Here is a 9,390-nt window from a genome sequence, read left to right as displayed (position 1 = left end):
TTTAGACGTTTGTTTTAGATTATGTTTTAGATTATGTCTACAACTTGCAAAGTTAATTAAAATTTAGTTTACGGTTTAATCTCACTTTTATAATTTTGGCTATCGTCCATGACTCTATACAAGTATCTATACAAGTAGTACAAACGAAACTTCGAATACAAGACGATGAAAAATCGCGTGATTAAGCCGTAAAAATTGTTTTAATTAAATTCTTGATTAACATAATGATATATTAAAATTATGGGTATATAAATAATTTATATAATAAATATAAACATAATAAATAATTTAATATATCAAACGGATTTATTATCGTTAGTTCTAGTTCTGGATGCATTAAACTTTCTGGTCACTAATGACCGGAGTACCTGATATTATAATTACATACGATTACATGTTTTTTTTCCTACCTAAGGTGATGGTCTAGAGCAGGAGTGGGCAAATATTTGGATAGTCGGGCCACATTGCTGATGGAAATTTGACCTCGGGCCAAACAGGATTTTTTTTCTAATTTTAAGTATAGTTTTTGCTGAGGATGTCAATTAATGAATTTTAAAACCGACATTTTTGAATCAAAATATTTATTTATCAAGTCTATTGAATTTTTTTACGTTCTACTATATCGCAGGACAAAATGGCGGCTTTAGATTAAGTTATTTTGTTTATTCATGCAATAATGTGATATAATAAGTATAATAACTAATAAAATTGTGCGACTATACTGTAATTGTTCAATTATCATAATTATATTTTCGAATAGGAGTCGCTGAAAAGAGCGGTTATCCGGGAGAAAATTTTGGCTCCCAGCGGTCCTGATAATGTGTATAAGTATTGCTTAATATTTTATTTAAAAAAATTTATGCGCCAATTTATGTCAGACAAAAACTAATATTTGTGTTTTTAATATATACCTACTATGCTTCACGGGCCAGACAAAATCCTACAGCGGGCCGCCATTTGCCCAGGCCTGGTCTAAAGAGACCATATCAGCGTCACCGGGCTAGTAGGTGAGCTCACGGGGCTCAAACCTGATGACGTTGCTAACACGAACCCTAGTAAGAGCAGTGCTTCGCAGAACCTACCACCGGATTGGAAACTCGACCCACTGAGAAGATCCGGCCAGAATCTCAGTGGGCCGGATACTGCAAGTAAATACCTCTAGTAAGAAAATTGAGGCTATTTACCTACAGCTTTTTTTGTGTAATTACAATAAAACTATTCAATAACCGACTCCTTAGTAAACACTAACTCTAAAATAAGTAAGTAGGTAAGTAAATGAATGTAGTTTACTAATTACCCACCAGCGAGCAGAGGCTGTAAATTAATATAAAAAATGAGTTTCGAATTGTCTTAAAATTTCGCGGTAATCTACATTACTTTATTATTCTTATTATTATTACTATATTATATTTAATTATTACATTTGATTATTGCTCCATTATATCGGAAACTGATTAAATTTGAAAATCGTGGTACAAACCCGTTGAATAATAATGAGCGTAAAAAGTGAGTTTATTCGTAAAATCAACACTAAGAGAAGAAAATCAAATAATATCGGTAGGCGGTATAAATACCCTCAGTATTATGAGTGTTGTTTTATAGAAGGAGAAACTAGACCTAAGGTTAATAAGGTCAATAGATGACAAAAGTTCCAGCCGTTTAACAGAGTAATTAAGGTCAGAACCGGATACATTTTTGGTTTATTCGAAATTAATATAAGGGCATCTGCAAGGACTACAAATCTGCCTTAGTATAATATTTTAAAATTCAATGTGCAATATATAAACATATGTTTCTGTTTATTGTCTTTGTAAGCTGAAGACAATACGGCTCACCAGATGGTTAGTGGCTGCCGTCGATCATGGACGTCAGGAATGCCAGAGCCACAGTCAAGCATACGCCCACTTGTGCAGTACCAGATTAAATTTAATAATTCAATATTTGATTAAGCAAATGATTCAGTACCTACACTCTTTTGCATTAAATATTAATTGCAATTTCGAAAATTCTTTTTAAGTTTTTGTTTGCAAAATTATTTATTTTATTCCCACAGATAAATATGTATGTACCTACGTCTGTTGGAATAAAATAAATAAGCTCGGCACGCTAATCCGATATATTATCAAGATTAAATTGAGTCGTCTATTATCAAAGGTGGCAATCTGTGCATTTGGACAAAAAAATGTTATTGATATGTCAATACAGATTGATTTGAATATAATCGTCTCCTTCAAAGAATACGGTTCAAAACCTGCATTAAATAAAGTTAACCTGTTATTTATCTAAGATGTCGTTCCGAAGAGTTTTGCGACTACCAATGGAATACAAAGTCAATAATTCGTTTTTCTGATTTACCAATAATTATCCAAAAGTCAGATTGTCGGCTTTGATAATAGTCGACTCAAATTAATCCAAGTCAATACCGTAAGTATTAATTGGTAGTCTTCGCACATTTGATGTGTCCTTGGTGGTCTACAATACAACAGTTACAGAAACATATTATTATTTTCGACAGTACATACAATATTCCCTATAATAATACAAAATACAAGAAGCAGTCCCTTGAGTGGTTAAAAAAAGAATTTATAATACTACTACTAGCTGACCCGGCAAACGTTGTTTTCCCATATATAAGATTTCTAGGGAATTTCTAGTGTAGAAAAAAAAAGTAACTTATTGTAAGTGTGTAAGGATGTGGTAAATGAGTGAACGAGGCATGTAGCGCTGTGAACGATTAGGGAGTATAAAAATAACAAAACCTCATTCAACCACATAACCTAGGTAATGCCTCATTATTACAAAAAAAAAATGTCCAATAAAAATAAATGTTAGGGGTGGACAACCCTTATCACTTAGAGGTATGAAAAATAGATAGTAGCCGATTCTCAGACCTACTGAACATGCATATAAAATTTCATAAAAATCGATCAAACCGTTTCAGAGGAGTATGGTAACTAACATTGTGACATGAGAATTTTATATTTAAGATTGTAAATAAATAATTATTACACTGGAAATTAATGATAATTTTTAATAGGTATAACAGTCACTGCTACGATTGATACACAAATAAAACTAAAAAACATGGCTGAAAAATGTATAGTGAGTAAGACAGGAGACCGGCTTCTTCTTCATCTCTACTACGTGATGTCTGCTGGATGAGTGGTGACACCTGGCGGGTATGACTGATCGATTGATAGTTGATCAGTAGTCGACCGGCGAGGGTGGGAGATGAAATTGAATTAAAAAAAAATCATAATTAAAGGAACTTGAAATTCTAAACTCTGAATAATAATTTATCGTACAAATATAATATTTGATTGCCATCTTGCAACCTTAATGCAGATCTGTGCATAGATTAAAAAAAATAAAAATCGGGATGGAAAAACAGGGGTTGATCCCACCAATAAATAATAAGTCTTTTTGTGTTGTCCAGCTGGAGCACTGGGTATGAATACTCCAGAGGGTCCCACAAACAAGTTCGAAAAGGAATGGTAGCGAGCGAGGTGCGGACGTATTCTCGTGTGTATGCTTCGGTGGTTGCGGGCATAGATTATACACTTAATATATTAGAGATAGATGCGCAACTCTCATTTTTATTTTTGCTTTAGTTAAAGCCCGGTCCAGCAGGCGTCGCTACGGTCGATTATTAGTCTCCCTACTCCGCACCAGGTGGCTTTTTTAGTAATTTTAATATTTTTAATAACTCTCTTTATGAAAAAATCTTATCGTTTAGAATCGCTGAAATTCCCGGTAGTACATATGAGATATTAAAGAATGTTTGATTGTGTTCAGCATTCTAATCGATAAGATCTTTTCATGCAGAGAGAAAACAGTTTTTTAAAATAAAAAGCTGTAATTCTCTGTAAGCTATTTAATTTCCCTATATTACAAACAATTTTCTGTTAAAAGATTGTATGAACGTACAATTGTATAAAATTTCGAATAACAATAACTCCTCTAGATTAATCCTACTAGCGTACTTATTAACATTAAATCGAAAGTTATCTAAAAGTTAATTAAGTCTAGATAATCAAATCATTCAATGTCAATTAAGTCATTTGTGCGAAATATAAACATGTCAGCTTTCCATTACAAACATAGTAGACAATTTGAATTAAATTTAATAAATTTGTTTCTTAATGATAGCTGTTCTTGCTTAAGTTGATCGTGACAGACCTTGTATGAAAATATTACATCTATAAACACTACCTATGCTTCATCATACAATAATTGTCATTTAAACTAGCATTGTAGAGATAATACACACACTAAAGTGAATACTAAATTATTCTTAGCTTTCTTATAAACATTTAGAAATTTAAGAAACGATTAACCCACAATCATGTTCATCACATGTGACATTTTGTTCTGCACAAACGTTTTGTTACATGATTTGAAAAACAAAAAACACAAAAAATGTTTAAAAAATGTAATGATGATTTAAAGTACTGTTAAATATTGATAGTTTGTACTTAATGACGCTTATAGAAATTTTAGACATGATTACAATAATACATGAATTCTTTTATTCCCTATCTAAATCATTTCTATTCTGACGTTTCTGATGCTTTAGCTTTGGTAATACTAGATGAAACAAACAGCAGATTGAAAGAAAATCATCTTAAAGTTAATTACATTCATTACAAACCATTAGTTTGCATTTTGTTACAAAAGAAACTGATGTTCGTTACATGCAAATGAATTATAAACATACACATGCAAACATAAAATGTAAATTTATCTTTTAATCCAAATTAAATGTACATTAATATTACATCTAAATAATAGAAAGGGTTTCGAAAATCTTTATTGCCCTCAACAGCAGACGAGCACGCAACCCGGCTCATGATAAGTGGTCACCAGTGTTTATAAACTTCAGCAGTGCCATAGGGGGTTGCTGTCTAGCACTTAAGTTTTAATAAATTATTAATATACTCAGTCACAAGCATATTGATTTCACATCATGAAAATGTAAGAAACGTAATCATGTTTGGGCATTTTCATTTAGATATGCTCATACAGAAAACACAACTTAGCAAATATATTCCACAGTTAATCTAAATAATTGCAAATAATGCTTTTGAAGACCATTGACTTTTGATCATTAATTAAAATCATCTTCTCGTAGAATTTACAAAAATTTATATCAGTATTTTCATATATTACTAACTTACTAATTACAACAACTATTCAAACGTAATACTATAACTATAAGAACTAAACAACCTATTTTAAAACAAAATTGGCATCAATTTAGATCTTATGAACTATTTCAATTATTAATTTATAAATTATAAACATATTTTTAAAAAATTAAGATCCCTTGTGAGTTCACGTTCCTTGCTGAATCAGTTTCTCTTCTGAAACGGAGAAACAAAGTATCTTAAGTATGTAACAAATATTGAAAAAATACGACCATGAAAAATTTTGTGTTAATGTAATCATACTTACAAATTAATATATTACATAACACGTTCTGGTCCAAATATAGTGCATCAATCTTTTCATGTTTCAGACATTTTAGTGCTCCTTATAATTTTTCCATAAAAATTTTTCATTATCAAACCTTTGTCTACAAAAATAAAAACATTATTTTATATTGGGTAGAAGGATGAACGTGGTCACAGGCCACTTGGTGTAACTTGGTTATCAAACACCAGGAAACAAAACGTGAATGCCATCATCTAACTTTGGATCTGAGATCAATTGTGCTGTATTTTATTTAAACAGGAAAGCATGACTGCTTCCCGACAGAAACAGGCAAGATGGGGATACATATCGGTATGACTATACAATATGCCCTACCTCAACCATTTATATTCCAGTCAGGAGTTGTAGTATTCTTGTATAGTACTCATAAAACGCTGCTGTCCATTCTGCAGAATGCTTTCATGCTTTTCTGCAAAAATATTCTATTTCATTTTACCACCAAGAAATCAAAATAATTTATAATTATATTAACCAAGCTAATTCAACAAAATCATTTATTTTTTATATTTTTTATTATAATAATCAAAGGCTTGTACTTTCACCAGGTCATTCTTATCAAATTTCGAAATTTTCCCATGCAAAATACGATTTACACCAGTACACCAGCTATATATTATTAATCTAATTGCAAGATCATTAATAAAATTAATTAATTTGGTTTTGTGTTCCTTACACGTAATAAAACTATAATCACAAGCGAGATTAAGCGCAACAGCAATTTTATGCTTTAAAAAGGATGATTCGGGAGAAAGACGTAAACATGCAACAATTGTATAATAAATATTGTTCATTAAATTGATAAAATTGTGATTGGGATGAAACAAAGATTTCTTAGTGTAATCAATCTCGTAGATAAAGGAATTAATGTCTAAATTGTTTTCAGCTAAATCATGCATGCAAGCAGTACATCCAGTAAAAATCTTTGATTTACATTTTTTTATAATATATCCTGATACATATTTCTTTGATTCAGCATAAATTAAACAATCGCTACTTTTTAATTGACCCACTACTAATATCAGGTGGTCAATATCAAAAGAATAATCTATTTTGGGAATGTCATCAGACTTCTGATTGAAAAACTTTGTAAAGATTTTCATTGGATTATTGTTGTCTTTCTCACAATTCGCTCCTAGAGAATGAGGTGAACTAAAATTATTAATGAGCAATGTTTTAAAAGCACTAATAAATTGACTACAATTAGGATTAATATTTCTAAAACCGTTACTTCGAATACTACTAAAGAAATTCTCCAATGGATCTTGATTGAAATTCCTAGTAAGTAAATTGCAGATATTGTGGTATTGATTTAAATGATGCCACAATTCTTTAAATACTTTGATGTTATGGATCCAGTTTTGGATTGAAGGAATTGACTCGTGTTTAATATTTACTACATTATTTTTTATAACTACTGATTCGAATTTAATAGACTCTAATATAGGCAGTAAATCATGCCATAAATTAAAATGAGGAGAATTTCTTTTTAAGCAGTTTTTGTATTGTTTTGGAGAATTTTGATAAGAATGACCATTAAATGAATCAAATAATTTGTCAAAAATTAAAAGGAAGTCAGCAGTCTGTGAACACTCCTCAGGAAGTATTTTGTGTTCTGAAAAGAGAAGAAATACTTAAATTATTAATTTGTTTCTGTGTTCACTACATTATAAATGAAGCGAGGTTAAGCGTAACAGCAATTTAATGCTTTGACAAGAATTATTCAGGAGAAAAACGTAAATTTCTTAACATAATCAATTAAATAGTTTTCAGCTAAATCATATATATAAGTAGTACATCTACTAAAAAAAATTTGATTGTACATAAATGAAATTGAATTTAAAAAATCATATACAACACTCACTTGCAAGGAATCTCATAGCTGATGAGACTCTTTGACTGAATATTTGTGCAGCAAATTTCACTTTCATTTTTGGGATCTTTTCTTTAATAACATGTGCTTCCGTCAGTTTATTGACTAATCTAATTTCGTCATCACCATCATCCACATCCAACAACATTCTAATATGATCCCATTTTGCTCGCTTCATGACACCATCCTGCACAAATAAAGCATCTTTGATCAGTAAATTATTTCTCACACCTTTCAATAAATGTGGTGGATCAAATAGAGGAAATATTTTTTTTCCGCCAATTTCAATGGCTTTTTCTATGTAATCTCCATGTCCTTCCTTCAAATATTTCTCCCTTGTATCCTGATGTAAGTTCTTTAGTGCGTTGACATTTGTCCTGGCTTGATCGCAAATAACTGTAATAACAATAAAACCAATGTTTTGTAATTCTAGCACAATATTTTTTATGAGGTTTTTTAGGTGTATAGCTTTTGTTGAACTTTTACAAAAAGTAAAACAAATGGGTTGTTTGCATTTACTTTTGACACTCTTAATCATAAATACAAGTGCATGGTCAGCCAGAGTTTTATTCCTACTATTAGATCCCATATCCTCAAATCCTATCACTGCATCTGTATCAGGATCATAGGTCACTCCAGGACAAAGTGATATTTCATCAAACATTAGATTCACAATTCTTTTCTCGTCAGGCATTAGCCTCACTGCAGATTGTAAATCTTTTAAAATGTGTAGATTCAAACCCGGTTTGACAGAAAATAAACTAAGCAAAGTCTGAAGGCTTCGTTTTGATGGTAAAACAAACATCTGTCTTAAATAATTATATGCCTTCGGACTCTGCTTTAGAATAGTTAATGACATAATTTTCTCATTTAGAGAAAATCTCCTCCCTCTAGGCTTAGATGCATTTTTTAATTGCATCTTTGTAAAAAGATTTATAGGTTCAGGTAATTTATCTATGTATTTAAGAAAAACTTTAGTCCTTGAAAGCTTCTATGCCATTTTAATATCATCTCTTTGCTTTCTACATTTATCCTTTAACACTTTTACTTGTGACATCAATTTCAAATATGTCAAATTAGAATTTGAGCTCTTCTTCAAGGCTGAAAAGAAAAGTGTATAATATTCAAAATCAAATATACTAGACAAACTATCCAAATGTGGTTTTTTGCATGAATAATTTTGTGTTCAGTATTAGAGCAGTTTATTAAAAGATACAGATATTGGCACCTACTTCTGTATGATACACTTTCAAGTTTTATCATATTGTTCATACTTGAAGGCGGCACAATTCCACTCAACAACTGTGGCTGATCAATTTCAATGTGAGCTGCATAATTTAGTCCTGAAATATTTACAAGCAAAACAATTAATATTGTTATAATAATTATAATATTTTCATTCTATAATTACATCTACACTAATCTCTATCTACACTCTTATAACTTCTAACAAATTTCCACTTACATTCTCATATACTAAAAATAATTACAATTGTAATTAAATAAAGGATAATAATCCCATACCCTTTATTTATATTTTTATCTATCAATACTACCTACTTTTATTGAATTATTTTATTATCAGAAAATAATGACAAATCTTGGTTTTACTACATAAATATAAGGTGTAATATTAATTATTACGATTTACCAAGAAATAATGTTGGGACTGAATTTTGAGTAAGTCTATTTGATGGTAGTATAAAGCACTTTTCAAAATGTCTGTTGCAAAGACGAATGTTGTTATATATGTATTTTTCACCCTTTTCCTGAGATTCTGCACTTAGTACAGATTTCCATTTATTAAATCTCTCAATTTGTTCTATTATCAAACTTTGTGGATTCGGAAATGTATGGAAGGGACCTTGAAATATGTAAAATTAAGACAATATAAGTTTTTAGTAGCTAGTCTTTAATTGATCATTCCAAAAAACTAGTTCGGGCCCACTTGACAATAAGCATATAATACGCTGAGTTGCAAAACATAAATACTGCCACCCACTCGAGACAATTTTATTATCTGAGGT

The sequence above is a fragment of the Bombyx mandarina genome, chromosome 17 (assembly GCF_030267445.1).
Source record: "Bombyx mandarina strain Sakado chromosome 17, ASM3026744v2".
NCBI lineage: Eukaryota > Metazoa > Arthropoda > Insecta > Lepidoptera > Bombycidae > Bombyx > Bombyx mandarina.
This window is presented reverse-complemented; position numbering follows the sequence as displayed.